Source organism: Melanerpes formicivorus, unplaced genomic scaffold, assembly GCF_026170545.1.
Source record: "Melanerpes formicivorus ecotype bairdi unplaced genomic scaffold, bMelFor1.0.p_v2 SCAF_22, whole genome shotgun sequence".
Lineage (NCBI taxonomy): Eukaryota > Metazoa > Chordata > Aves > Piciformes > Picidae > Melanerpes > Melanerpes formicivorus.
In genome coordinates, this window is record NW_027142374.1 from 9,141,481 (window position 1) to 9,166,089 (window position 24,609).

A 24,609-nucleotide genomic window follows, 5' to 3' on the forward strand; every position below is an offset into this window, starting at 1 on the left:
GGAAAAGGGGGTTTGAGTCTTCCACTGTGTCCTAAAATGTACTGTGATCTTGAAATGTCGAGCTTTGAAGGCGAGCAAAGCAATTTCTGATTTCTATTAAGTATCTGGAAATTGTAATGCAAAAAATTTGGAAGAACAGCACAGAGGAAGGGAAGTTTACTAAAACCAGAGTTACTGTAATCCATGGAACATGCAGTTCCAAATATTGTTGGAAATACAATATTTGTATTGTTTGCCTGGGCAAACAATTTAAGATGAGGCTTTCAGAGATTTACCTACTCTCCAATGGACCTTAATTATTGACCTGAGAACTAGGCTTGTCAGTGCTTAGTGATGTGTTGTCCCCTAATTTGTATCATCTAAGCTAGTGAAATGAGAGGGTATTGTTTTGTCTCACTCTCTGGTGTTTCATGAAAGAGGAATAATTTACACTGTAGTAATATATCCCGTGTTGGTTTACAACAGCATTAAAGAAAATTTTGCTTCCTTTAAATGAATTATCAAAAAGAACCAGAAAGAAAGGGAAAAAGAAAAGGGGAAAAGTAAATAAAATTATACCTCCTGGAAAGAGAAAGTTCTTGATGAAAAGAAAATAATTTTTGATTCATGACAACTAGCTGACTAGGAAAACACAGTAGAATAAGATGAATCAGAATACCCTAGGCAAAACAGCAAAACGTCCATCTGAAAGCCTCTACTCCTTGAAGAAGAAAACTCTACTGAAATCAGGAAGCAAGATAAAGAGGTGTAAGAATCAAAGCACATATTAAGTATGTTAAAATCAACTCACAGAACAGAGGTCCTAATTCACAAACAAGCACATTTTGCACTCATCAAAGAGCTCAACAAATATGGCATGCTTTTTAGTGGAAAGATTCATGCTCCAAGGTGATACACATAAAGCAGAAAGATAAATATGTGCCCTTTCCCCACCAAAATTTCACTTGACTTCTAAAGAGAAAAACTTCACTGGAAAGCTAACTGTATGCAGAGCTAAACTTTTTTCTTTTTTCTTTTTTTTAATAATAGAGGAACCTAATGAGATTCAACAAGGATAAGTGCAGAGTCCTGCACCTGGGAAGGAATAGTGAACTGCACCAGTACAGGTTAGGAAGTGATCTCCTAGAGGGCAGCCCCATGGAGAAGGACCTGGTAGTCCTGGTGCCATTGTGGCCAAGAAGGCAAATGGTATCCTGGGGTGCATTAAGAAGAGTGTGTACATCAGATCGAGGGAGGTTCTCCTCCCCCTATACTCTGCCCTAGGGAGGCCCCACCCAGAATATTGTATCCAGTTCTGGGTTACCTAATTCAAGAAGAACAGGGCTTTACTTAAGAGAGTCCAACGAAGGGCTACAAGGATGATGAGGGACTGGAGCACACGTCTTATGAAGAAAGGCTGAGAGACTCGGGGCTTTTAGTCTGGAGAGGAGAAGACTGAGAGGGGATCTAATAAATGTATATAAATGTATGAGGGCTGGGTGTCAAGAAGGAACAGCCTCTTCTCACTTGTGCCCTGTGATGGGACATGGGGCAATGGTTGTACACTGCTGCACAGGAAGTTCCATCTAAACACTAGGAAAAACTTATTTACTGTAATGGTCACAGAGAATTGAAACAGGCATCCCAGAGAAGATGTGGAGTCTCCTTCTCTGGAGACTTTCAAGATCTGTCTGGCTGCATTCCTGTCCAGTCTACACTAGATGATATGGTCCTGCTCTGGCAGGGGGGTTGGACTCAAAGATCTTCAGAGTTCCTTTCCAACTCCTAACATCCTCTGATCCTGTAATTAGCATACAGTAAATACTAACATGCCTCAGAGACCCCTAGGGTTGTAATCATACATCTAATTTCAGGTTTTTTCTACTTCCATTGCAGTCATGTGAAAATATGAAGCTAACACATAAGCTCTCCATGATTCTAAAGTATATTTATTGTTATTAATGAAGTACAAAAAAAAAAATCTGATTTTTTTTCTGCTGTGCCACTTTTAGTATAATCACTTCCTAGCTCAACCTCTGTTGCTAATTCTAAATGAATGTTGTCAAATTACACAGTGCATGTTGTTGTCAGTATAACCTGTTGTTATTATACGCAAATACCGTGTGTTAATGAAGTGCTAAATACCCAGAGCTGCCAAGTCCCTGATCCAAGGGAGTATGAAGACTATGAAATAGATGTGATACATAACTAAACTGAAAAAAAATTTATTGATCTATGCTTGAATGATTTTTTTATATCAATTAAATATAAATTTTTATCTAAATAATCTAAAAGGCCAGATATTGGGGTTATGTAATATCTTGTCTTACTTCTCTCTGCATTAATTCCTATAAACTGTTAATCCTCTTTCTTTAGGGTCCAAACCACTAAAGTGCTGCATGCTACATAGAAAAAACTGTATGTTCTTGCATTGTGCCTTGATAATAATAGTGTTCAACACTTGGTAAGCTCATGTCTTGAATAATCAAACCTACTGATATCAGTAGCCTTATTCAATATTTAAAATTGCAGTTTTGAAATGTACTCATTTTTCATCTGAAGAAAGGAAACTGATGAAAGTCTACAGGGCAGCGATGTGCCTCAGAAATCATTCTAGTGAAATGAATTACTTTTTTGACTGAGTAACTTCAGAAGGCATTCACATCAATATGGTTTATAACATATGGAAAGGAAAATTGACAAGAATTCTTTGGAAAATAGAGGCACTACTTCCTCACTACTTCATAAACACTGAAATACATATTCTCTTATTTAAAGATGAGTGAAGGGGTTGATATGTTCCTTGCCATCTAGTCTTTTGAAAGGAATCAATCTTATTGGAAACCACAGAGATGCAAAGCTATTAAGTGTGATAGGAAAGACCATTGTTGAGTTTGGACTGTACTGGCACAGAAAGAGAGGAGAACATTAGGACAAGCTCTTCCTCACACTACTTTTTGTTGGTGTCCGTTCTAGGAGATTGCTTAACCCAGCCCATTTAACAATCTCTTCCTTGCCTTTCCTTTTGAAAACACATCGACATTTGCCTTTCTTATTTCTGGAAGCAGCCACACACATCCAATAGACTGGGTCCAAATATGGAAAACAGCAGTGTCATAAAGCTTAATTTCAATAACAAGCTTCAGCAGCTCAGAAAATGCATACTCTACATTCCTCTTACAATGGAAAGAAGTACTGTTTAGTCTCTAACAAAGAAAGAGGTAATGAGTTAAAGATTTAGTGCTTGTGTTTATAGGGGGCTTGTTTGAGACTATCAATTGGGGCAAAGTTAGCTTTTGTCTGATTGGTTTTTCTAAGCTTTTCTCAGTTACATTTGAAATTAAAATTTACATTTACAGAAAAGAGATGGCCCTCAATTTGTTTTAAAAGACAATAGTATATTGTATCTGCCCAGTAAATGTATCTCCATACAGCTAAATACAAAAAGTGCTGTTTTCTAAACTTGTGAAATTATTAATTATTACCTTTTTCTCTTCTGTTCTTCCACACAGAAACAATAGAGCCTTTTCTGACTCTCATGATGTGCTTTTCATTAATAGAGACTAATGTTCTTTGTAAAGGTCAGTGTTGTTCTAACAGATGAAAAAATGAAGTCTGGAGTATGGTCTAGTTGTCAAAATGTGAGTAGAACCTAATTTGCAGATACCTAAATTGGTGCTTGTCTCCCAGATGAGCGATTCCCGGTGACATATATAGCTTTACTTATTTTTGTATTATTCCCACATCATCAGTCAGGAAAAAAGCAGCTGCTGTGGGGCAGGCTAGACTTTCTTTTTTTTCTGTTTCTGCTTTGCCAAGATTCATTCCAGCACAACTCATTGCAGAAACTCCTTTGCAGCTTGCATCCCAAGCAGTTCTGGTTCTTCTGACTTGTTTCTCCAGTAAGGACTGAGGGAACAAGATCCAGAAAGACTGTCAGCAGTGAGTCTTGCTCCCAAAAGGTTGAAAGCCATTGCATTTAGTTGCAGTTATCGAGGCTTGATTAGTTGTCACTTGTACACATTTTGAGAATAACTAAATGCCTGTATCAATTTGTTCTCCATGACCACTGAGGGTTTTACACAATCTCTGATAGAGTATCCAGTAAAAGAATAATTATCTCAGTTGAGGTCTTTAAAACAAGAAATTCCTGTCTTTTTTGACAACTTACCTAAAATTATCAAATAATTGAGAATTGTGGGAGTTATAGTAATGCAAGATCTGTTACAAAGGGAAGGAAAAATGCATGTGAGTCCCCAGTGATGATGTAAAAACTTTGGTCAGATGCATGCCATTTAGCTGTATTGTATTGCAAAACACACTGCTAAGGAGTGTTACTACGCTTTTCCATTTATATTTCACCCAAGCTTAGATCTCTTTATCATTTCTACTCATGATTCTTAGTATTTCTATATTTTTCTACTTAGGTTGACAAATGAGATCCATTTTGTTGTAAACCTTGCCTGTGCAGTTCCGCAGACAGATATTAGTCTCTTAGGTAATATAAAGGGTTAAAGTCCCATCATCCCAAATTCTACAGTTCAAAGCTATTGGAGCTGCTTTACCATATATGTCTTCCATTTGTAGGCCACAAGATATGCAGTAATAACCCCACACTACATTATAGCTTCCTATTTTATATATATATGCACATGCACACATGTGTGTATCAGCTTGCAGACAGATAAACTGCACATAATTCACTCATTTAGAAACAGACCTTTCAGTGAACCATTGGTTTCTATCCCAAACATGACACCAGATTTTTTTCAGACTTATTTTCCACTTCCTGTCCAGTATACAAACACCATGAAGAAATGTTAGGTTAAAGGAGCATGAGGAAAGTCTATGGTATTTTAGTTCTCATTTGTATGAGAATGATTGTGTTTCTTATCCAATGCTGTATAGTAAAAATTAACATTAAAGATTTTGCAGTTAGGATGAATAACACAAACATTAAAATTTACCTCAGCTATAACAAAATGGTAAGTTTAACATACTGTCCCATACTTCCACACATTATTCAGTCAGGTTTACATACGTAATACATTTTCCCACAGGCTATTGCAGATTTACATTATAGTCTGCTTTCCTGAAGTACTTGCTTGTCTACAGAGTACTACTGATAAAAATTATATATCAAACAAATGAGATGCATGTCAGAAACCTATAAATAATGAATTAAATGCTGGTATACTAATAAATATTACAGAAAAGACCAATAGGTTCCAAAAGAGTATTTCCCTTATAACTTCATATTTAAACCGCAAGGGCATGATGCTGTTTTGGAGGCTGAATTATATATATCTGGATTCATAATTAGCCCAGCTATTAACCTTTTCTCCAGTTTCTTTCTTTGGTGATATACTGTACTATAAATTTCATAAGAGATTACCTTGCAGAAAATACGGTTTTACATAAATACCTCATGCATATTTTATAATCACTTTTAATTTATTTATTCTGGGACTGATTGTCTTGTACTGCTGCAGTCTTACCTGTACAAGATGGAACTAGGCCAAAGCAGAACTTTCTGATCACTTAAAGCAAGCGCACTTGCTTGCCATGCATCACATGATTGAAGTAAGCCAGTATTTAAGTTTGGGAGTAACATGCCTGGCAGAAATTGCAGGCATGCCTGAGGACCTATATCACTGTATAACAAAATTAGCAAATCTCATTCATCCTAAGCCAGTAATTGGCCAGTCAAATAGGTAGCTTCAATAAGTTTCTACTCCATTTGCCCCATTTTGACTGGTATAAAACCAGGCAATCCTCAGCTTTGCATGAAAAAATAGTTACGCAGCCAGTTTAGACAAACCTCAGGCGCTGAGAGGCATGTTTCTATCTGTCTTTCTATCTGCCTCCCTCCCTCCCTACCTACCTACCTATCTGCCTGTCTACAGGGATTTCTGCAGGTGACCAAGACTTCTGCATCCAGATCTCTGAACAGGTTATTTTTGAAGAAGAAATTTCATCATAAGCCTCATCAGAGCTGATGACAGTCAGTAAATGGGCACACATTAATGCTGCATTAGCATTGTAAAACTGCAGCACTTTACAAATGCCTGCCAGAACACAACCCAATCTGGACTGTTAAAATGGCTGCACATGTACTTGTAATTTGCCATCCATTCAAAAGCCAAAAGTCAAGAGATTAAATCACCTAACTTCATAGGAATTCTGAAAAAGCCAAACACAACGTTGGTTTGCTGTAACAGTTTAAAACGTATCTGCAAACAAGAGTTTAAACTCAAACCACTTGTTTTAAAGATATTTTAATCCATTGCTCTGTTATTTCATATTTGTAACTTTTAAAACAGTGTGTTTATAGGGGTTTCAAAAGTCAAAACTGACAGTACATATTTGACTATCATAACTACCCAGCAATTATGTTTAGCTTCTAAATTCTCATCTAACTAGCCTTGCAATCTAGGAACTTCTGTGCATATTGGGATTTCTGTAGAAGTTATCATTAATGAAATAGAGTTTTAAATTTCCCTAGGCTCAATCTAGACATTAAGAATATAAATGTAAATTAGCAGAGAAGAAATATCAGCCTTGAATACTTACACTTTCATCACATTGCTTTAAAATTACTTTAAAAATGTAGCAAGGAATGGGGGAGCCAACCTTCTGCACCTGGCACCCCAAACTGCATTAGTAATTATCAGAGTTATTTCTGTAATTGTCTATATGCTGTAACACCATAAGACTCAGACACTTTCCAATTACAAAGTAATATTGTCTGTCTGAAAATAATAGCTGTCCAATTCCATTCTGTCTTGAAGACTGCCTCTAAAAAAAAGATCCTTTTCTTCCTAAAAACCAGACATAGAACAAATGTGGCCACAATATTCTTGTTTCACAATTTACTGTCAGGACAAATCTTGCAAATTGATTGCTTTTTCCTGATATTCCTATAGCCCCTTTTGGTATTTATTGTGATTCAATGTACTTTCTATGATAGTGGGTGTCCACACTCTTTGCTTTGGTTGACTCTTACCTGCATCATCACTGTGTTCTGATGGCAAGCAAGTGAAAATAATAATGAGAATACTTACCTTGTACATCTGTTTATGTTTTTATCAGCTTCAAACTCTTGACATGGTGAGTATGAAAGTACCAATTCTTGTTATAAAACACTGAGATTTGCATACTTAAGGAACTGCTCCTTCCAAAATTTGTCACAGTGATTAAACATTCACTACTGTTATGACCATATTGTAATTCTTCACCTACTCAGAATGGTTGATGTCTTTCAATATATGTTCAGAGTAATGACCCTAAGTAGAAATCAGTAAGTCACTGGAAGAGTAATGATGATATAAACTCTAGTTTTTAAAGATGATGTGCTAATAACGCTTTTTGTATTTTGATAACAAATGCATAACTGAAGGGGAAAATGGAATCCCATTGTAAAATTCAGAAATTGTCTATTTGCCCCAGTGTACTAAGGGATGAAGATATCTCAGATAATTTTCTGCACTGACTTTTAGGATTTTCCATAAATACTCCAGAAATTTGCTTATAGTCTGTGTCCTGAATAATGGTTAGGTGAGTTTTTTTATCTCAAAGATGATATATTTTGGGGACAGCATCCTCTTAAGTCTCTTATCAATGTTCTGACAATTTTGACCTCCATTCTGAAGATAGTTCAGTGTCTTCCTATCAAGTGAATTTGGTGTACAGTTTTTCAAGTGGCTAGTGAATGGTAGCCATTCAGTGCTATATGACTCTTGATTACCTTTGCTATAAGACTACTGGGATACTGACAGGCCATCAATTGTCTTGCAGCTTCTTACTGAACTGAAGAGGAACAAAAAAAACATTCAAACCACCACAATTTTCAGTGAGATGCCTTTTAAAAATAATTTGGTTTAAAAGCATTTGACATAATTTAAAAGACATTCTTTGAAAGCTTGCCTCCTAGGAAGCACTTGGGAGTCTAAGTAAAATTTGAATGTTTATGTTTTAAAACACTTTTAATGCAAGAAATCTGTGTATAATTACCTCTAATTAGTCATCTCTTCCACTGAGATTTATACTAAGCATTTAGTTTTTCTCTTCTTTACAATAGCTGTATCCCAGGCTTCTTTAATAGCCAGGACTGTCTGACAAGCTGATATCTGGATGAGATTTCAGACTCGCCTGATTCCATTTCACCTGTTGCTTTAGGACATTTCTTAATGAGGCCACAGTTACTTTCATGTCTAATTAAGCTGAGGAGATTAAGATATTTAGGTCTTGCTTTTGTATATGTTCCTAAGGGAAAAGTAAATGTATGAGCAAGAGAAATCAGCAAAAATACAAGAAGGAAGAAAGGCAGCAGGAACATAGGGTAGTGTTGTGTAACAAAAGGGCACAGGGAAAGGGAGAAGGAGGTTGGACAGATAAGCCTTCATAAAGTAACTTCACTTTGAAATGCTTCAAAAAAATAATGCACTACACTGTAAGAATTTTTCTGTAACAAAATAATCATGTAATTATCAGATGAACCAGAACAGAAACACAGAATAAAGGACTTTATGTCCCTTTCTTTCCTTTGCAATAAAATAGACTAACCATGAGGTTGATGAAACAATAGATCCAAAACACTTTATGAAACAAGCCTTTGGGGTTTGTTTTTTTATGTTCCATATGTTCTTCAGCATCAACTTTCAATGCAATGAGAAGTTTTATTTGACCTAGGAAAGAGAAAAATCCCTGATAGTAGGAAGTTTAGTCTCCAAAAGTGCTTTACCTTAGTTCCACTCTAATGGGCAAGCTGATTGACTCAAACCTCTTTTAGCATGTATTCATATTCAGGAATAAACATTTTCACTGAATATTTTTCAATAATGAATTTTGATAATCATCTTTCTTAGCAAAAGGCTTTAAAAATCTTCTAGCTTAGATGCACCTCTCTGCAATACCAAAGAACTTGCCCCTATAAGTGAAAGGCATTTAAACGAATCTTTTCACAGCTCTAGCTCTTTTCAGTTATCTGGGAATACACTCACTTAGCTATTTCACATGTTCTTTTCATATGCTTGGTGTTTTTATTGATTCTTTCTTAAGAACTCTTAAGGGTTTTTTCCCCTCTTCTTCTGTGACCTAGAATTCATTTTTATTTGGATATTGAAGGGAAGCTCAGAATACAACTGGTCTATTTGGAGAGTTCTGACTTTCAAGTGAAATCAAGAAAGCAAATCTTTCTCTATGTCATTTAGAAGTGGATTTTAGTATTTTTTTCCAGTTTATCAAAACAAAATCAAGAGTTTAGTTTTAAATTAAATGCTGTATCTTAATAAATATAATTTCTCAGAATTAATTTAAGGAAAGTTAATTATCTGGTACACCAGCTACACATCAGCTACCATTACCCAAGTAAGGTTTTGTGGGGAAGTGGAGAATTAGAAGTGGTGACAGGAGCATTAGCACCACCTTGTGTTCATGCGACAGGAAAGTAAGTAACCCCTCTCCGGCCATTAAAATTGCAACACTTTTCTGCTCTCCCGACAGCAGATTAACAAAGGAGCCATATTTGTGGAAAAGGTGCGTATTTTTTCTGAGACATAAGTTTAGAACAGTCAATTTATCCAGACAGGTGGGAAATGATCAGGACACAAATTTGCAGTTGAGGTTAACACGCAGGGCAACGGTCTTGGCACACAGACAGCTGAATTATTGTCAGGCATCTTGGAGCAAGATAGTGTGAGCAAGATAGTTTAGATGTGAACGTTGAAAGACAATTCAAGTTATTTACAGGAACTCCTTCTGAATGTGAGAGATGACACTGTAAAAACTATGAAAGTATTTTCTTTGAAATTTTAACAAGTTAGGAAGGGAGACAGGCACTGTGCAATGATGGGAAACCTTGGAGAGAGAGTCATTATCATATGTTTGCATTATTTCTTCATAGCCTGCAAACATGGCATAAGACAGTGATGCTTTCTTCAGTCTTTTGGATGGTAGAAACTGTTCTGTAAGCAAATCTATTTCTAGTACATTTTTCACCAAGATGAGTACTGAAATACATCAGTTTTCATTTATCTTTCAAAAATATCAACTTCTCTTTAGCTTGGTTCTGGGGGTACAATTTCTGAAAAGTGATATTCTATTAGAAATTGCAATTACTTCTTCTTTAGGTCTGCTACATGATGCACAGTTATGGCAGAAAGTCTGGGCAAAACCTGTTCTTGCCGGGAGCTGGTAATAATACAGGAGTGCAATTTCAAATATGGTTTCTATATCTATGTGTATTTAGCCTTGCTTCATGAAATTCCCCTCTTCTCAGTGAGAGGGAGATAGAAGAGCAACTTTGCTGGACCCTTCTTTTGGTCCAGAGAATAAAAACTTCTGACTGGTGTTTCATATCTCATTTTTTCCTTCCTAATCTTTTGGATGCTCTCAGACTAGGGACAAGACTCTGTGTGTGTGTCACTTCAGTGTAGGAATGGAACTAGAAAAACATATAATGACATAACACACTAGTATCTCTAAAGAAATGATCCTGATTCTCCTTTACATTTCATCTTGTGTAATGACCTGTGTGCCTTGTCAAAACGAATACGCATCAGGTACACGCAGACTTCTGTCGTTATGTTCTGATCATGTTTTACATCCACATCTGATATGGAGCTACACCAGACTGAAGGAAGGTATCATTTTTTGAAATGGCAACATTCCAAAACTGGTGTGCACAACTCTGAATGATGGATCAGGCTTATACTTAATTTTATTAAGTATAAATAACTGGATTTAAAAAATCATTTAGTCTTTTGGGTTACAATTGAGACCCCATGTTGATGCACACAAGAACCACCTCCTCAACCATGTTCTTTTGGAGTCTGGTAAAGTCTCAGATGTCCTTATAATTGTTTTGTCTGTTACAATAAGGGGGCAAGGCAATGTTGTTAGTGCTACTCAATCCCTTCTGTCACTTTCTGCTAGAGAGCTGGGATCTGAATGTCCTTCATATTTGGGTAGTTTCCTAACAGTATTAGGGAACTTACTGTAAATATTTAATCTCCCTTTGGAAATATTTTTCTCTTAGCCTGTTGAAAAGAACACAGCAAACAAATCACTCCTCATATTTCAAGCAATTGTAAGAAGCATAGTCAGGAGGGGGGGTCTGCCTGCTTCCCTGCCTCTCCATTTTGAAGCCCATTGACTATATGGAGTAATTTCCATAAATAGCACATCAAACAACCAACCAATTAATTACTTAGGGAAGTACCCTGTGCTATCTTAGAATTGTCCAGGAAGCAGGCTCCTAAACTAGGAAAATTCCCCACAATTTCAGAAATTTTTGAGGACTTCAACTGGTTCAATGAATAAGAGTCAAAAAGAAAATTTCATCATCATTCTTGGAAGCACAGGATGACAGAACTCTGGCAATATCCTGTGGTGGTATCCTACCTCAGGTGGGTTGAAAAGATGCTATTCAGCAGTGAGACCAGCAGCTGTATTTCAGATCTCAACAGAGCTTGGTGTAATGCAGACAATGATCCCTGTTCCCACAGGAAAATAATTTAAAACCAATGCTTCAACAGAATTTGGGTACCAATTAAAGACAATGGGTCACTCAGGAGGCTCTTCTGAACTTGAGCTAGCCAGAAGGTGTCAAGCAAGACCTTACTATCAGCACTGCACTGACTGGTATCGCAGCTACACACTGGAAATACTATCTTTTGCTGCTTACAGAGAAAAATCTTCATTGGAGGAAGCACTGATGCTGTACAAAACTACATGTGTTTGCACTCAGGAAAATTCCACTTGGCACCAGCACATCTAGAAATCTTTTACCTAGTGCTTCCTTTTGCTGGGGTAGTTTCTCTAAAATAAAAGCTCTGATTATCCAGTGGGTCTTGGTTTGCATTGTAATCTGCTCCTAGTTCTCTTGGAGCGTGCATGACATATACCTGAGGTTTCACACCTTCTGATGTGTCTTCCTCATGGACTAATGGGTGTGATTTGCATGGTGCTCCAAGCAGGCTTTTTTTGGTTTTCCTAACCTCAACTCACTAGGAAGCATCCCATAACTATCTGAATTACCATATATATATCAGACACTCCACTTGATATCTGGCAACTAATTCAACTATTGAGTTTATCAACTTTGGCTGTTTATCTCAGCAGTGACTGAAGAAAGACAGGTAAAGCTCAGTGTCTGCCTCCACTGGTTACCTTTTTATGCCTTCCCTTGGTGAGGCTGCCATTTTGCCATCCTAACTCCTCTATGTTAATCACCACAACAGACAATTCTATAGCATTCTGAGCAGAAACATTAATAATGTCATCTTTGTTTGCTAATAGCAGGGCAATATTTACTTGAATCTGGTAGTATCCTAAAATCTGGAATAGAAGCTGGTAGGTAATCTTGGTTTATGTTCTTGTGTTCTTGTTACTAACATCAAGGTCATTCTACATGTCTTTTTCCATTTATTTTTGTCTGTTTTGTTATGAACTTTCCATACGCAACCCGCAGTATCTAATTTTTGTGTTAATGAAAAGCAAATGTTGAAGCCTATCTACAGAAAGAAGAAACCAAAACAACCCTGTCTCCTGTGATCAAAAATTTACTCTTTACTCTAGGTTCAGAATAGTTCACGACTGACCTACCCTGCTAAAGCATTATTGCGTCCAAACAAGTATTTGAGACAAAATTTTCAGGGGACTGTTCTGACTTAAAATAATTGATTTTTAGATTCAGTTCACAGTGAAGTTTAATGGCTTCAAGATTCATGAGAATTGAGTTTAGTTTGTTACTTCTGACCTTCCAAAGAAAGCAATGTATAACCAGTAGTTCATGGCTTTTTCTGATGCGTAGGATGCATTTAATCCAAGGAATACAGAAAGGACTTCCTGAAGGACTCTATATTTACTTCAGAATCTTTACAGCTGTGCTTTCTTTAGGGAGAGGCAGATTTAGATTTCTGGAGTGTTGCTGAAAGAAGTGTTTGTTCTGAAGAACTAGACCAACTTCTTCATCTTAGATTTCCATCTTTAGAAATCTGTAGAAGAGAAGGAAATAAATACCAAAGGTCTATGAAAGACAATAAAGAGTCAGTACTCTCAATTCACGTAAACAGCAATTTTTATGCTAGATTTGTAAACCTGATCATCTTTCTGGTTCCTCCTCCTTCTTTTCATCTCCCCATCCTTTGTTTTTCATGAAGCTAGATTTGGAGTTACTAAAACCTCACAACTTTTTTCAGATTTGGGGTTCAGCCTCCATGAATTGGGGAAACACATCTCCATTGCTTTATATATATACAGATACTAATGTATGTGTTTTGAAAAAAAAAAAAAGTTGCATTTTGGGCCATTTCCTTCAGCACCTCTTTAATGCTAGTCAGGGAGGACTTTTCTTTTTTTCCCCTTTGTTCTCTACAAACAGATCACACCATCAGGAGATAATTTTGAATACCAAAACTCTGTGTTTTTACCTGAGGAACCAAGTGAAAATGACTAGGTAATATTTCTTATGGGCACCTGAATTTTATTTCTGATAGGGCAAGCTCAGGGTGGGCTTGTCTTAGAAGCAGTATATTAAAGTCATACAGGACCTTACCTTTTTTTTTTTTTTTATGTACTGTAAGACATTATATAGCCAAAAATTTCTCTTAAGTGCCAGTTTGCAAGGTGTTTTAGTTTCTTCACGATGTGTTTTTTCATCAAATACTTATGTAAACACCATAGACTGTCTAAATGAAGTATGTCCTGGGGCATGGTATAGAGCAAAAAGAGAAACTCCACTCAGTGGGTGATCTGTGCAGACACTTGTGAAGAAATAATGAGAACTGTGAATTATGTGGGTTTTTTTCCCGAGTGTGCTCCTGTTGCTGAATGCACAGGCTAAATAATGTAAACAACCACAGTGATTTTAAGGAGTTGATAGATACATGTATGTGGTATGCATGTAAACTGAAGCTGGGATGATGAGCTGGGTCCAGCCTTTGAGGCACACTTTTCTCAGCTCCTGAGACTCTTCAGCACAAAAAAAAAATCTTTACAAATAACTGCAGATGCAGACGTAGCTGTTATGAAAATGCAGGTTATAATCACCTTTACGCCTTTGTATGTCCTCACGGGGATACACGGCTTATAAATGATGAAATTCTAGCGATCATCACCAGAAGATGAAGCTCCCCTGCACCAAGCCCCGGGACTGTTAATGGAGGTGGCCACGGGAGATACCCACGTTAATAAGCTCAGCTCGTGAAAGGCAAGCAATTGAAGCACCATCTAAATCGACAGCTCTCTCCCAAGCCTTGATCCCACAATCGGTCTTATCTCCTCGGAAATGTAAATTATTTAGAGGGAAGAATTCTGCGTTGTTCCCAAACGCAGAGACCCGTCGGTGGCGTCGTCTCTTTCCTCTCCGCCCTGCCTCTGTGAGAAGCCGCTGTCCAGCACGGCGTGCCCGTCCCCGCGGGGCTGGGATAGCTGCTCGCCCTTACACGGGCGTACTCGCCTCACCACTAACTCTGCCGAGGGCTTCCCGACTGATAGCTCAGCCCGTGACGGTTCCACCGCCCTCCCGCCCCCCGTGCCGCCTCCGCCCGCGGGGCAGCCCAGCCCGCTGCTCCCCGGCTTAAGCCCCCTCAACTCCCGCCTCACAGCCCGCGGTGGTGATCGGCGAGAGGCGACTTGAGGCGCGGCGGCCAATAACGCGCCTGCGCAGATCTCCCGGGCATGCTCATTAACAGGAAAGGAGCCGAAAAGGGAAAAAAAAACGAAAAAAAAAAAAAAAAGAAAAAATCCACACACAATCCGCCCTGAGAGCGTGCGGCGCCGCTGACACTACACCCGCTGGAGAGGAGCGGCGGCGGCGGCAACGACGGCGGCGAGGTTGCGCCGAGCCCGGCCCCGCTTCTTCTCCTGCCTTGGCTTCTCGCAGTCTGACGCGCCGCCGCCGTTAGCTGCGGGTCGAGCCGCGGCAGTAGGAGCCGGCGCCGTCCCCTTAGCGGGGCGGAGGGGCCGGGGCGGGCTGCGGGGGAGCCACCGGCAGCGGCAATGTGGATTTATATTCGCCCGCGCCGCAGCTGCCGGGGAGCGGGGCGCGGGCACCGCACCTAGAGGAGATGGGAGAAGCCGTCGGTGGGGCTGAGCTTGGGCGCTGCTGAAAGTTCAGCCGGTGGCCGCGCTCGGTAAGTTTGCTGGGAAGGCGGGAGCGCCGCCGCGGGCGCCCGAACTTCGCCTTTCGCGGGGAGCAGCGGCGGGCGGCGACCGTGCCGAGGAGCGGAGGAGGGTGTCTTGCCCCGCCGGAGCGGGAGCCACCGGCTTTGCTCCGAGGGCTTTTTTTTGGATGCCACTGGGTGTGTACGTGCGCCTACATGTGTGCTAAGACGCGGTGGAGCCCTGCGGGCTGGGAGGACTGTGCCGGCAGGCGCCTTGCTCTGAGGCGGTGCGTGCCGGTGTGCGGACACCGCGCGGGTCTGCCGCTGCAGGCACCCGGTACGGCTGCGAGCGTGAGCGGAGCCGGTGCCGTCGCCCATTGGAGACGCCTCGCCCACAACTGTGTCGGGCACTGGGGCGACAGCTCCCCTATCACCCACAGGGGGTCTTCTTCGCCCGCGGTTGCGGCGCGCCTGAGCGGACGGGGTGGGTTAGTGCGGAGCGGTGCTCTGCCCACTCGAGCAGCCGCTGCTCTCTCTTGTTGGCTTCCCCCGCGGAGGTGAAGCCGCTCGTGTGCGCGGCTGACCGCGGGGTGCGGCGGCGGGGAAAGGCGGGGACGCGCTGCCGGGGGCCACCGCCCGCACCCCGCGGGGCGCCCCGGCGCGGCGTTTGGCTCCGGCTCCGCACTGGCGTTGCGGGAGCAGCCGGGCCCGAGCTCACGGGAAAAGCTGCATCCCCAGTGCGCGCAAGGGCGGGATGGCTCGGTCGGGGCAGCAGCACCCCGCGCTGTCCCCGGTGCTGGAGGGGGACTGATGCTCAGACGTGATCGGTTAAACGCGTGTTTCTCCACCTGCAGTCTGTGGGAGCTGCTCATCTCTAGTTTTGCAAGGCGTACGTGTAGCGTATGCTCGTTACGCTGCCTGCTCTTTCCAACTGCTTTCCCTCTAATACCTTCCAGCTCTAGCGCGGGACTGACTCTTTAGGCTCAGCTGATGCATTAATCAGAGTGGTTGTTGGTATGATTGTGATACGTTAGCGAGGTCCCTGCTTCTTGGGTGTTCACCGTATGATCTTGCGGTATTAAATGTCAGCACTACTGTAGCAGATGTGGGGTTTACATATTTCAATTCTCAAAGGCAAGAACTTCTCCACGCAACTCCATTCTTTGGCTCGAATATGCATTACCTTTTCAGACCGAGTCATAACTGTTGGTGATACTCTTTCATTGATTGTGTGCATAATATCCAAAGGTTGTAGATACCCATCTTGATTGTGCTGATGCTTCTGCGATAATTAACGAATCCGATCCACTGTACTGTGGGTACAAATACCAGCTGTCCGTGTGGTGGGGCACGCATCTCAAACATCTACTGTATCTCCAAATGTTTTTGCAGTAACAAAACCCCACCACTCCTGGTGCTCGTATTTTAGCTGTTAATTGTGAAGCATAATGTCGAGCAGTTTCATATCTGAAGTATGGAATTCCTAGTGGTGTAGAGAACCTTTTGTGAATCACAAATAGCAAGATGCACTGTAGTAGGGAAGGAGCTATCCATCAGAAGGTGAAACCCAGCCCAGTAGTTTTCCTTCTTCCCTGCCCATAGTTTCTCTTCAAAGTTTATTTTATGCATGACTTGTAATGCTGTGGGCTAATTTCAGAATACTTCTCCTGAGATGAAATATAGGCTTGTTAATAAACTAATTGCTATTTCTCTATAGAGAGCCTATATCGATAATATCTAGAAGTTGTTGATGTATTTTTAATGTAGCTGTGTGTTTTGGGGGGGTTGACTTGTTTCAAGAACTCAAATCTTTTAACAGCTTGGGGATTTGGAAACCCTTGTGGGTGTTGTCTTTTTTTTTTCTTTTTAAATATATTGCAGTTTTGTTTCAAGGAATTATTAGAAGTTTTCTGACTAACATGTTCCAAATAGGTTTTGCTCTGTGAATGTCTGATCTTTAAACAAGCCCCAAGAAAACTACATTTCAAATACTTTTCAAAAAGACCTTTTCTTATTTTTAAATGAAAAGGTGCCTTCCATTTGCCAAATCTTAAATGGCACGTGTAAATCAAAACAGAGATGATTTATTTAATTATTATTAAAAGCAACTGTTAAGAATGTGGGAATGCAAATTACTACTCTTAACACCTCAAGTAGTCAGATGTGGAAGTGAATGAACATATTGTATTGATGGCTTATGAAAAAGCCATTGAAATGCATTCAGAGTTCTATAAAAGCAATGTCGTGTGAGAAAAGATGTAGCAAAGGAAACCTGTTACTCATTTGAGATGGGATTGTAATTTTAAATGATAGTTTTTAAAACTGAAGGAAGGACCTGGCTGCTCACACATGTGCCTGCAGTCACATGTGTATGGAGAGATGCAACATTTTTGCTCTGCAGCAATGGGTTGGGAATAGGTAAATGTGTATGTTCTTTTCATTGAGGCAGGAAGTTCTGAGCATTGATGGTAATTGGAGCAGGCAGGACGTTATTTCAATGTGATTCAGGAGGTCTAAATGGTATAAATTTGATTTTTTAATTATTTTAATTTGGAAAATGTAAAAATGCTGCTTTATTTGTCATCTCAGGGCTTTGATTATGGAAAACCAGTCCTTTCCTTTTGGTTAGGAATACTTTTTGATCCCATTTTACAGCCTGGGAGAGTGGCATGCCCTTTCTTTGCTGTGACTGGCAGTGTCTCACAGTGACTAGTAACTGTAGTAATGGCGCTGTATCTGAAATTCAGGAATTTCTTGTTTGCTACTTTCTCATCTGGCTTTGTCTGTTGGTTGTGTTTCACAGTTTCAGCACAAGTGAATTAATGTTCGCCACTGTACAACTGCAAAGAGCATCGAGTCAGAGAGAGTTCAGTTGCACTGGCTATATCTAGAATGTTCCATCTGGATGTTGCTGTGTAGTCAGTCCTTTGATAATATATTTAGGGACAAATAAAGCTGAAAATACGCAGTGGTCTTTGTGGCATTACCTCTTTCAGACAGAATCTCAGAGGTCTAGGGTATGTTATAACTGTTCTTTATGACTTCCATAAATATGTACACAATATAAGTAGGTTTTGTAATAAGAACCTGGCTTTTCTAAAACTTACTTTTGCAAAACACTGAGGATACCCCAAAATGTCAACTCTGCAATAGCTTAGCAAATACCCAGTGGATTAACCTATACTGAGAAAACACCTCAGTGTTTTAGAAGAATGTTTCTGAAGGCTGATTAAAAGATAGTTAAGCTGCTTCTTTTCATGTTTAATGCTGTTTCTCTGCAACAGATTTGAACTTCAATATATTGAGTATATTATTGAAAATAAATATTCATTCTTTCACTCTGTTGCATTGAACTGTTTCATTTGAACTTCTCTATTTAAAAGAACAAAAAAATCATATATTTAATATTAATTGTCTTGACTCAAGCTACTGTGTAAGGCCAATGCATTGTTTTCGGCTTTCTAGTACGAGTTAAATGTGTTTCCTAGTTAAATGTGTTGCCTATAAGTATACTGAAATTAAAGTGACTGTATTGAATTGGGCTTAGCCCTGGCTTATTGCTTTGGAAGCCTTCATTCAGCAGTGCTTATTTTCTGTAGCCTTAATGAGCAATTACCGCACTCTTCCAGTTCAGAGCCTCTTTTAAGTAGACAGTACTATTTGTTCCAAATTATAGATGTATTTTTCTGGTTTGCCTGTGGGCTGTTGGCATTTAAGGTGTTTCGGTTTGTTTATTTTACTGAATGCAGAGAGATGTGTGCTAAGGGTTATAAGGGGTCCATAAACTCTTCTTTTTTTTTACCTTTTTTTTTTTTTTTTTGTCTTATTGATGTCTATGTGGGCTTCAGTCTTAAATAACTGACAATATTGTGACATATCAAAGAGTTCATGTTTCTGTAATTGAAAAGTTTGGGTTTAGATTTTCAAAGGATTGTAAGCAAATAGTCCCTTCTGTAGCTCTATTCTGTAGGTAGGTTTGGGATGATGTTTCAGATGACATTTTCATGCAGTTGCTCTTGCATCACTTTCTACTCTGAGGGATAATTGGTTTATACATAATTTTGTTAATATGAATGTTCATGGGCTGATCTATGATGTTTGGGCTGCAAAGTGTGTTTTGTAACAATGCAGCTGTTAAAGAGACATCCACTAAAAGTGAGAGATCTTGGGCCTTTAGTGAAGTGATTAATGAAATAATGGCTGTAGTGTGTATGTAGTCTCACACACTACATTTGCCTCATCTGCCAAAGAATTTTGTGCTGAGTCATATTAACTACAGATACTTAGGATAAAGTAATTTAGGGTGAAGATTCTGAAGTGGAATATATGAACTTGCATTCAGTGGCTGCATTGCCTTTGCTTTGAGTGGTGTATTCAGTGACTTGACCACTCTTAAAAGACACTGCAATTAAATAATGCCATTACTTTATTTTTTCTTTTGATAAAGGGTGTTAATTATTTTTAACTGGGTTTTGTTTTTCTAACAGAAGAACTTCAAAAAATGGAACTTCACAAGTTCCACCTGTTTCCATGGTAATGGGTATTGGACTGTTGTGCTTGATAGAGAATCCAAACCTGGGAGATTGCTGACTGTTCTCCACTTTGTTTCTTCTTACCAGTGTGCTGTTTCTCTGGAAACGGGTTCCAAAAGGTAGTACCACCTGACAACAGTGGGACCTCTGATGGTGCTTTCATATGCTGTTTGGAGGTGTGAGACTTTCTTGCTCCATTTTTGTGGAGATTGTGTTGCTTATCTGAAACAACACAGATGCCTGTCTATAAAACCAAACAAACTTAATTTCTTGTAACATATGTCCTTGTTCCAGAAGACACTTTCTTCTTCAGCTGCTCTGATCTGTGATACAATTTTTCTGATTTATATATGCAGCCCATTTTGTTTCTGAGTTTCTTTCCTACACAAGGCATTAGCCAACTACTGGACCAGGGAAGTGTCATGTGGAAAGAAATTAAAGCAGAAGAAGCATAGCTCATTGCAGGCTTCCTGACGGTCTGGATATGAGCCTTCCTGCTTCTCCTTACAAGTCAGCCTCAGCAGGAATATTTGCTAGTCTTCATATATGAAGTTTCCTCTTTCAAATTCTGTCTTTCACATGTGCCACTAACTACAGAACCTTTTTCATCTCTGAAGACCATACAGGTTTCCTATAGATAGGTACTTCTGGTGCTCCTTTATCGCTAAACCATTTCTTGCTCTGAACTACTGCTGTGATTTCCTGACATCGTTCTCTGCTCTATTCACCAGTTTTTCCTGTTCCTTTTTATATTTCTCTTACCCCCACTTTTGTCCATCTCTTAGCTCTTACTGTTACAATCTTTGAGAACAGGTCTCATTCTTTCATAACCACCTGATGTACTTTATAAACCATAGCAACTAAATACTCCTCACCTTCTGCACATCCAAGTTATAGATGTACCTATGAGCTGACATTAATGTCTTTTCATTTTCCTCAATTTCTTCTCTAGGTCTTTCTTCAGAGCTCCCAATTCATCCAAATTTTGTCTGTTTTTCTGCAGAGCTCTGTATTAGCATGCTGAGCCCTTATGGTTTGTTAAGTGCAGTCAATTGAAATCTATGAAGTTCTGCTTTCATAGGCTTTCTCAAAACTTTGATCTTATCCATCACCAGCTTCTGCTTGTAGTCTCTCCCAGGGGTAAGCCCTTCATCATCTCTTTCCTCCATGGTTTTATCTAGATCCAGATATGGGGAGCAAATATCACCTTTATTGGGTATTTTTACTGATGAAGTGCCGTATACCAGGTTCTCTACCATTAGGTCAGTGTTCAATTGAGAACTCTATGGTTCTGTGAGCTTTTAGTCTTTATTTCCCCTTCCCTCTTCTTTATGTTAATACTTTGGTTGCTATAAGCACATTCTATCCCGCCCTTGTAAAACACAATTCTATGATGCACAGCTCACACTGTGCCCTCAACTAGTAAAACAGCATTTAAATACTAATGTATTGTTGTTGTTTAAGTTTATTAATAGCTTTTGAGTGAAAAAGATTTGACGGTAAGGATTGGTATTGTTTCTTCTTTCTTCTTCTCCTAGCTAGCAGTTAGTTAGCCCTTTAGTCAAAGTTTGCACCTAAGTCTTCCCTAGCCCAGGACAAAAGGGATTTTACAGCATGTGGGTTAGCTACTTCTGTCAGCGAAGGTGTCTTGGGTTTTTGTACAGAATAGAATTTTGTCATTGAAGGTTTTAGGTTAAATACATGTCTTGGCTACAACATATCTGCAAAATGTATTCTCTGTATTGTTGGGAAGAACGCGGCTTGCATTTGTCCAAGTGATTTGTTGTCTACAAATGCTGGTCTTCCTTACCTGTGCAATGTGTTTTCATGCCTGTCTGCTAGAATATGAGATCTAGCCTCTGTTACACCATAGTTACAGTATTGTAACTTTTGGAGTTTCATCAACCCATTAGTGTAAATTCCATACATTTCAATAAATCACACCATGGAGTAAGTGTATTTAAAGAGTACCAGAGTGGTAAGCAACTAGTTTGGTTATTGAAATATCAGCTAATGCAGCGTGTGAAGGTGAGTGTGGAAACTTCACTTTTGCCACTGTCGTTTGAACTTTGCAGTACTGCTTTGAGAAATAATCTTTTGGTGATGCTTATTAAATAAAGTATTGATGAGGGAAAATGGGCCAGTTTCTACTAGGTATAAGTAGGTATATTTCCAGTATTGTGGCATATACCACCATATGCCATATTTCCACCTACATGGAAATATGCCACTGATTTAATTGGTGAAGTCCTACTAAGTCATTCAGTGGAGGATTTAGGCCCCATTTTCTTGCCTAACTAATGGTTTGAACAGGGAATGAGAGGGAAGGGGTAAGACACCTTTCATCTATGCTTTTGTAAATGTAGATGGATAGCTAACATTTCCGTGTCAGGCTGTGCAACTGTGTAGATTCTTACCTCTGCAGACATACTGGAAGAGTTAATATGAACGTGTTTAACTGTACTTTAATTATGCAACCTTTTAATGTTTCATTAATGCATTTTATTTAAAGTTGCATTCTCTTTAGAAGCATTAGGTCTGATTGGCTGCTTAGATTAAGAGACTTTTAAGTTTGTAAAGCACAATAATTTTCCTTATGGTCAGCAGCTTTAGCAATCACCATAAAATACACCAATTGTTTTAATTTCAACAGACTAAGTTGTCAGTTGATAAGTAGTCAATAGTAAGAAGAAATTGCATTTTAATGTTGCTCATATTCAGTTCATAGTATTTTTTGTAGTTGATTACGAGTTACAAAATTGAATTTTGGAATCACAAAGTATATGTGAGCTGTATTGAACTGCTCTGAGCAATTCATACTAAGCTTTCCAGAGTAGCAGCTACAGACCGTGAGAAATTGTTTTATATGTTGATGTTAGCATTCCCAAATGCAAACCTGTAATGTACATCAGAGATTACCATAAATTACCCTACTGCTCTTTTGAAACCTCATTTAGGTAGTATATCAACAAGGTCAGTTCTATTAGCAGTTGAATTATGGTGGGCTTTTTGCTTGGCAATTTCCTTTTTTTCCTCCTCTCCTTCCCCCCCTCTTCCCCCCTCCCCCCCCCCCCTTTTTTTTTTTTTTTTAATTAGTAAACAACAGGGTTTCATGGTTTCTTGGGTTTATGGGTTTTTAAAAATAAAAATAAGTGGTAGAAATGAAGCAAGGCTTATCTTACGCACTTAACTCCAGATAAGCGACATAACTCTTCAGTCCGTGTGGTAAAACTAGGGAAAGGTGCCCTGTTTCCTCTGTTTGTTTTAGTTTTGTGTGCTTTGTTATTAATGTCTTCTTTATGGAATGAAACTATGGTCCATCTTCAAAAACATTATGAAGAGAGACAAGTGGGTTTGACATCCTATGTCCAATGTCATCTCTTCATCCTAGAATTTGGAACAGAACCGAAGCTGGGAATGATTTGAAGTTTGTTGCACGAGCAAATTAGGAAGAAATTGAAACTGAGGAACACTACATTGGGTGGTGTAAAATGAAAAATTCTAAAGCATTAAAACCCAATAATTCTTACCCCATTTCTAAAGAGTGAATGTTGTTTCAATATGAACAAAGTATGAATCAAATTACCAAATTCTGTCAGTATTTGCAGGTTGTTTTTTTCAGTGCCAAACAACGTTGATGAAACTCTTCAGGTAAAAGGTTGCCCAGCCCAGACTCCAAGCCTATTTCACAATTGCACACAATGTGGCTTTAAAATTCATCTCCTAGGTATTAATATGTGTATGTTATTCTTAGTACAAAATGTGTTTACAGTATTTATGTGTATGTACGTGTGCTGTTCCCACTTTTAATGTGTGGCAACCCATGTGCAGTAATCTAATGGAACTGTAGCAAGCTATAGCTTGTAAATCAGCATCACAACAATTATCTTCAAGTAAATGGTTCTAAGCTTCTTGGGACCTGACTAACCGAAGCCAGTCATAGAAGACTTTAGAAGTGGGTATATAATAATCCTAAATATAGTTTAAAATCACTTAGTTATTACTGTGAAATTGTTGATAATGATAGTTAAAAAAATAAAAGAAAAAAGGAAAAGCCTGTGCTGCTGTATGTGGTACCATTTCATTTGCTATGCAAGTGAATCATTGTAAATGGATTTTATTTTACTTCTTTCAAGGCTAGTTTTGTTTGTTTGTTTGTTTTGAAATATTACCCTTGAGATAATGAACAAATGAAAACAGTTTGTTTTCATGAGAACAGACTAATTTTAGTATGGGTTTACTTTCTAATGTCCTAGTTCTGATCCCACTGATTTGAGGTACAGGATTTTCTGCCTTGAAATTGGTGAAAATAGCATAAAGCCAGACTCTAGTTTAGCAAAGATTGATGTAGTACTATGTGTGATAGTGTGACAGTTTAGGCACAGTGACAGATAGTCACTGGTCTGTTCAGTTTCTCAATGGTAGATTCGTGAACTACTGTAATAGGCTTTTGGCTTTGGTGGGAGTTCAAGGGAAATGCAGTGTTTACTTCACCACTTTTGTTTTGCTCGCCTTTGAAGTTCAATTTCAATCCCAGTGCACTAAATTTATGTGAATATGATGCTAGTTTGTAATTGACATGACTAAAGGGAGGTCCTTCTAGGAATAAAGAGCTCAAACTTCATTGTACGTAGTATGCAGATCTGTGGTGACAGGCTGACCAACCAGCTACCTGTGTATCAGTCTTTGTGATGATTCTGCCAGATCAGCACCATGTTGTTGAGTGCTTTGACATCTTCACAGTTTTTCAGTGATGCTCACCAAGATCTCCACTTTACTAGGCAGATACTTTGAAAGGCTGAACATCTTTCTGAAACCCTGACAGATAACATAACCAAAGTTTAATAAAATCAACTAGAGGTAGACTTGTGTCCTTTCACCCTGCTCCAACTTACTTGTTATCAATTCTTGGCCAGGAGTACATCCTAGTAATATTTGTCTGAGCTTTTACAGGTGCATGGCATTATTCCCCAGTTTTTAATAGTTGTGAT

General features: G+C 39.2%; 1 protein-coding gene across 5 annotated transcripts in view; it reads left to right on the forward strand.

Moving 5' to 3' along the window:
- The window catches only part of TENM1 (teneurin transmembrane protein 1), an 876,004-nt gene that overhangs the window by 525,938 nt on the left and 325,457 nt on the right, over window positions 1-24,609 (forward strand). For 4 of the 5 annotated variants that reach the window (XM_068152079.1, XM_068152082.1, XM_068152081.1 and 1 more), the window contains exon 1: window positions 14,906-15,116. The exons of the other annotated variant lie outside the window; for it this stretch is intronic. The gene's annotated coding sequence lies outside the window, so the exon portion shown is untranslated. Of the gene's footprint in view, window positions 1-14,905; window positions 15,117-24,609 lie in introns of those variants that run through there. 5 annotated transcript variants of the gene reach the window in all.